The following is a 7,517-nucleotide window of genomic DNA, read 5'->3' as shown; positions in this document are numbered from 1 at the left end:
CATAAATGGATCTGTTAAGTTTGTGCACCATGTGTTCCTGACCAGATGTAATAAAACCTTGCAGTTGCTGCATATAGATATCTTCAACAAGATCTCCATTCAGGAGCGCGGTTTTGACATCCATATGCCAAATCTCATAATCATAGTGTGCTACTACAATTAGCAGGATCTGTATGGATTTATGCATGGCCACAGGAGAAAATGTTTCCTCATAATCAACTCCCTTTTTTTGAGTGTACCCTTTTGCTACAAGATGAGCTTTATAGGTCTCACCTTTCCATCAAGGCCCTTCTTCCTCTTGTAGATCCATTTGCAACCAATTGCTTTCACCCTATGGGGTGGGTTTACGAGAGTCCAGACTCTGGTGGTTTTTATTGAGTCCATCTCGACTTTCATAGCATCTACCCACTTCAAGGAAACGCAAGGTGTATCGAAAAGACAATTTTAAGAGACATATCGAGATATGCTTTGGATACATATGGATAAAGACGAAAAATCAAGATATGCATAAATATGGTAAAAAATTCAAATAAATCTTAAAAAATATATTACTAACTATACTTACATATTTTATATGATTGTAAATAAGTCATTTAAATGTAAAAAAAAACATAATTTAATGGTTTATATAAAGTGTGACATATCAAGACACAATTTGTTACCATTGAAAAATGATGGAATAACTAAAATGTAAAGAAACAAAAAAAAATGAATGTTAATTTTCAAAAACCAATACAATTAATCTCAATATTTATTAGTATATAAATTTTAATAATTAATTCTATCATTTATTAATAAAAACTTGTCACTTATTAAGAAAGTGAAAATTTACTTAAAATTAAAAGTACATATAATTATAGCAAACAAATATGTGTGGCTCATTGGTAAACTTGTGGTTGTTAAAATCAAGTGACCAAGGTTCAAATCTTGCTATAGCTAAATCTGAACTATTTCGGGCTCGTATCGGTCGATACAAATCCAAAACAGTCTGAGGGCTCGTCCAATACGTATGAAAAGAAATGGAACAAATGATTTATACATGTTCCGCATATCGGATTCTTGTCAGAACGATACGTATCGACCGATACGGACTGATACGCCAAAAACTTGGTGTGTCCGGAAGCGTGTCGTTAACCACTTCGAAACACCAGTTTCAATATTTATAAATTTTTTGATTCTTGAAATAACTACAAAAAGTAGTTAGCAGTGAGAAAGGGGTCGTATTTAATCTGGACAAAACAACAGGATTTGATATTGCAAAAACACAAAATTTAATTAACTGAACTGGAATCCATTATAATAAAATTCTAACAATGTTGAAAGTAAAAATTGCAGAAAAATAAATTGCAGAAATAAAATAAAAACTGGAAATTAAAGAACAAAAAATAAAAAACACGCGTAAAAAATAAATCTAAAACTATGGGAAACTGGTTGGGATCCGAATTCAGAAGTGGCAGTAATGGCTAGGCAAACAGCAAGCAGGAACCCTCCTACCGTATTAGCATGTGAGTTGAAAAAATGACCTTTTTCTATGAATGAGAACCTTTCTATAGAGGTGGATTAAGAGAGTCTTAATTGGTCTCAACCTTCTTGGTGAAAGCTTATCTGTTAGGTTTCAACCAATCAGATTTAACATCAAGGGCCCACATGATAAGGTTTTATCCTTATCTGTAATGTTAAAGCTAGAATAACCATCCTGAACAGGATTTACTTAGCCTTATCTTTTTATTTAGATTTCTTTCTAGATAACTTTGGAACTTTAGGGACTTTTTAGTGGGTCCCACTTGAGTCCATTGTAATATGAACTTTGTTTTTCTATAATTGGGCTTCGTTAAGGCCTATTTAATTTAAACTTGAGTTTCTTATAAGTTTGGTTCTTTGGATATCCCAGTTTAACCCATTTAAGATGTTGACACGTGGCACAAAAAATTTATGTGCCTAATAGGGCTGTTCACAAAGAATGCCAAACCGATAATTCGGTTCAATTTTTTATTTTCATGTGTGAAAACTGAAACCAAACCGAGTAAGTTACTTTCCAATTTCTTAGTCTTTCACTAATCAAGTAATTCCTATCCTAGTTTCTTCTTTATAGTTAGCTACTTATTCTTAACATTAAAAAACAATAAAACATTAGCTAAATGGGAATTACTTTTGCCTTTAGGATTCTTTTCCTTTTTTGAGTTGAAAATTTTACACCAAATAGGAAATATTGAATATAGGGGAAGAGACACAATTTGAGTCAATTTAAAAAACCATTTTGGGATTAGCAAGCATTGCAAACAAGATCCCTACACCTTTAGACTTGCCAAACTTAGAAAATTTCTCATTTGATGGGAGTCTTGGAGAGTGGACAAGTTGGAGACTTGGAGTCTTGGTTTCTTGCATTTTTAGAAAGAGTAAAAGAGAGGTTCTACTCTCTAAGATATGCTTTACAAATAGGCAAATAGGAGTCCCATAGTTTTGAATCCTAATTTTTCTTTGGTTCTTCCAAATTCCAATCTTCATCCTTTCCTAGTCTACCTCCCCAAACACTCTCAAGGCTTCTTTCAAGTTTCATCCACCACCATTACATCTACAAGTCTCCCATCTTCTCAACTCTCATCTCTAAAGTTTCAACTTCTCAAGACTCAAGCATCACATTCACATGTTAGTATTTTGTTTTTTATTTAATATTTTTATATTTTAATGCATATTAAAAGTTTATACATCTTATTTGTGTTTTGTTTAAGATTTGAGAAAAATCTGGTTATTTATGATATATTTGCACAAAAAAATTCAGTTTTGTATGAAAAACCTAATCTATTTAAATATATATTTTGATTTTAATTTAAATATATGTTTTACATTTAAAAATGTTAAATATGGTTATTTCTGTTTTGCATAAGAACTGAAAAGACATAAACTTAAATATAAATAGATATTTAATTATTTAGATATAGATATTTAAGTTTTAAATAATAAATATATATCTAAAAAATATATATTCTGAAATATATCAAATATATATTTTCGAAATATATATTTCCAGAAAATATATATTCCGATATATTTGTATATATATATATATGGTTCTAAATATGTATATATTTCCAAAATACATATTTCAGTTTTAAATGTATTTCCTAAAAATATATTGTCAGTGAAATATATCAAAAGTATATGTATGTGTATAAAGTTGAAATATATATTTCGGAAATGTATATATTTACGACCAAAATATATATATATATATATATATATATATATATATATATATATATTCTGAAATATATTTTTATATATTTTGATTTTAAATATATTTTAGTTTTATTGATGTTAGATAAAAAATAACATATATAGTTTTTCGATTAAAACCAATTAGTTGCTTTTTTCTTAACTTGTTTCATTAGGACTGTTCATCTTGGAAAGCTCATTATAAATTTATAGTGGTATTTTATTTCCAGATGGATCTTAAAAGAAGTAAAAATGTGCATGGGGTTGATGAAGTTGAAGATTCAGTAGTAATGGGCCCAAAGCAAGAAGATTCTAAGGCTGCAAATCTGGTAAAAATCCCCTTGCTCCTTGTAAAATTACTAGGACACAACCCACTAAGCAAAACAAAAGGTAAGGTTCTAGATTAAAATTAGAAATTTGGGATCATTTCACTAAAATGGAGGATAAGGATGAACCTAGGGTTGCATGTAACTATTGTGGCAAAGACTATGCATGTGACACAAAAAAAAAAAAAAAACATGGCACTAGTAACATATGGAGTCATTTACAACAACAGTGCATGAAATATCCCTATAGGATTGATAAAAGGCAAAAGACATTGTCTTTTGAGCCTAAAAATGAAGGAGAAGATGGTCTCACTATCAGTAAGCTAAAAGCAGTGACTTTTAGTGTCGGGAAAGCTAGAAATGAGCTTGCTAAAATGGTTATAATTAATGAATTATCTTTTAGGATTGTGGAGGGAGAAGGATTTAAGAACTACTCTCGAGCTTTGCAACCTAATTTTATCATGGTTTCTAGAGATTGTATGAAATTTTTTTTTGAGGAGAAGATGAAACTACAAAAAGTGGTGCCCCACTAATACTTGGTCATAAATCCAAAATTTAAATTGTATTTGCTTGACTGCACATTAGATTGATAGTGAGTGGAACTTGAATAAAAAACTTTAAACTTTTGTCAAGTTCCTAATCACAAGGGAGAAACAATTGATAAGACTATTGAGGAGTGCTTGCTAGAATAGAGCATTAATGGAATTTTTACAATTACTGTTGATAATGTAAGTTCTAATGATGGTTCAATTAGATATTTGAAAAGAAATAGGGATTGGAAAGGCACCATCTTAGAACATGAATTCATGCATTTAAGATTTTTTGTTCATATTGTGAATTTGATAGTAAAAGAAGGATTTGAAGACTTGCATGAGTATTCTCAAAATCTGAAATGCAATAAGATATGTGAGATCATCTCCATTTAGGCTTCAAGCTTTCAAAAGGTGTGTTGAAAATGAGAAAATATAAAATAAGAATCTTGTATGCCTTGATGTTGAGACTAAGTGGAGCTCTACCTATTTGATTTTAGAAGTTGCTGAAAATTTTGAAAGAGCTTTTGATCGATTAGGAGAGGATGACCCAAGATATCTCTTACACTTTGAATGTGGTGATGATGATGAAAATGAGAAGAGTGGAGGTGGGAATAGGAAAGGAAAAGGGAGAGAGAATAAGCATGTTGGGCCTCCTAATTATGATAATTGGGGCAATGCCTGATGTTTTGTGAAGTTCCTAAAGTTTTTTTATAATGTAACATTGCGGTTTTCGGGATCTTTTTATGTCACATCATATGCATTTTTTCATGAACTCATGGCATTGTAAAATAGGTTGATTCATTTGTCTATAAGTGAAGACAGTCTCTTAAGCTCTACGGCAAAGCGCATGAAACGAAAGTTTGATAAATATTAGTAGAATCTTGAAAATCTAAATTTCTTGTTATATGTTGTCATTGTTTTGGATCCTTCTTACAAATTAAAATATGTGAACTTTTGCTTTAGTCAAATATATGATAGTTTGAGGGCTAGAGAGATGATCGAGAGAGTAAAGGCAACTCTTAATCGTTTATATGACCATTATCATGATCATGAATATAATTTAAATTCTAATGTTGGACATGAAACATCAAGTTCAAGTACAGCTTCTAATAAGATGGATTTTGATGATAATGAAGAGGATACATAGAGATTCTTAACATCTCAATTTGCAAAACACTTAGAAAATGAAGAAAGTATAGAAAGTAAATCTAAGGTTGCAAGGTATTTGTTAGAGAGTTGTGAAAAGCTAAGTGATTCATTTGACATTTTGATTTGGTGGAAAATGAATTCTCAAAAGTATCATATATCTCAAATAGCAAGGGAAGTCTTGGCCATGTCAATTTCAACAGATGCTTCTAAATCGACATTTAGCACAAGTGGACGTTTATTTGATCCATTTAGGAGTTCATTATCTCCAAAAATGGTGGAGGCTCTTATATATGGCCAAGACTAGTTGCGGTCCAAACCAACCCCAATTGATGTTCGAGAAGCTATGGATGAAGTGGAAAAATATGAAGAAATTGCATTATTTCATGATATTATTTATAACTTATATAATTTTTTTGGTTATATGCTAATATTTGTTTCTTTGTTTTAGAATTCTCAAAAACAACAAAACAAATGTAATTAAGTGATGATGAATGATGTTTTGGTAAGACTTAATAATCTTTACAAATGTAATTATTTTTTCTATAATTTAAATTTTCATTTTCCAAGTAATGTGACAATCTAAAACAAACTTTTCTTGTTTGTTTCTTGAGAGTTGAGTCATTGGCAAAATTTCTTCTTCAAATATGAAATTCCAAAGTCCATTAGGCCACCTAGTTTTTGAGTGGCTGCAAGAAATTTTGGATTAGTGATTAATGAACAACTTTTGTCATTAATTTTTCATTTAAAATTTATCATTGGATGGATGAAATGATTTTCAATTTATGACTGTTTTTTTTACACCTTATTTGTTTTTAATTCCAAAAGTTAGTGATGTTCAATTACAAGTTACAGGTTTAAGCTTATGATGTTCAATATTAGTGATGTTCAGCTCAGTTTATGGTTGAAACGATGTTTAGTTAAATGTTTAAGCTTTATTACAAGCTAAGATGACTTTATTAGTGATGTTCAATTACAAGTTTAAGCTTTATTGAAGATGTTCAGTTCAGTTTATGTCTGACATGATGTTCATTAACTTCAGTTACAAGTTTAAGCTTTTTTAGCAGCCATTTTGGGAGAGATTTTGCTAGACTGCTAGCTAAATGTTAATAAGCAGATGAAGTTACTGTAGCTTCACAGTCCATCACCCATCCAATGTTCTGAATATCAGATTGGATAGCTGATTCATTCAGATTTTAGATTGTATCACAAATTCACAAGCCCATTGGTCTTTTGAGTATCTATGAATGCCAAATGGCAAATGCAGCCTTAATCATGGTGTGCAATGGGCCAAAAATTAAACTTGAACTGAAACTACTAGTTTTGGGATGCATTGGACCAAGTCGCATTGAATCCAATGATAAATCGATCGATTAAGCCGATAAACCGACCCAAACCGACATTTCATGTTTGGGTCGGTTTCAGTTTGCTCCTTTAGTAACCTGACCAGGTCGGGTTGGTTGAACAAAATGTGTTAAACCAACCCAACCCGATCCGTGAACAGCCCTAGTGCCTACATACCCATTCCGATTCCAATTCCAAATACCAATTCTCACGAACCAAAGACCTAAGAGAATTCACATAAAAATATAGAAAATCTGAATACATTAATAGCATTAAATTTATGTTTGAAATAACTATGAATAAGGTACAAACACACAAGCAATGCATATTCTTCATTTAAGTTAATTAATAATTAATATTTATAAACATATGTGATTAGTGTAAAAAATATATTAAATCTATGAGAACATAGAAGAACCATTAATCCAAAAGTCCAATATACAACTATTGTATTTTAATTATTAAATCAATTTATTCTTATTTTGTCCTTTTCAGTTCTATATATTACTAAAGATAAGTAAATTTAATAGTAAGGATCCATTGGTTCGCACGCAGAATCGGAATCAAAATCCTTTGGAATCATAATCAGAATGGTCTATTCTCATAGTCTGTTTGATTCAAATAGGAATGGGAATGGGAATTAAAATCAGCAAGAATGAGATTTTATTCCCAAGGGAGGGATTGGGAATGGGATTCCTATTGCAGCCAACCAAACAGTTGGAATTGGGATAGCCCTTTCTGATTCCAGACCCCAATTCCTACAACCAAATGGGGCCTAAATTCTTAATGTGCTAATTAATGGCTATATAAGATGTCAATTAGTTAGTTTTGTATTGTAAAATAAACAGTTATTTATAGAAATATATAATCTTAATTTAAAAAACAACATTAGATCCACTAGAATTTCTAAGATACATATCATATCATATGCAATTCATAAATCTTAATTAGTAAA

Source organism: Nelumbo nucifera, chromosome 1, assembly GCF_055504915.1.
Source record: "Nelumbo nucifera cultivar China Antique chromosome 1, China Antique-T2T, whole genome shotgun sequence".
Classification (NCBI taxonomy): domain Eukaryota; kingdom Viridiplantae; phylum Streptophyta; class Magnoliopsida; order Proteales; family Nelumbonaceae; genus Nelumbo; species Nelumbo nucifera.
The sequence above is the reverse complement of the archived record's forward strand: the minus strand, read 5'-3'. Positions refer to the sequence as shown.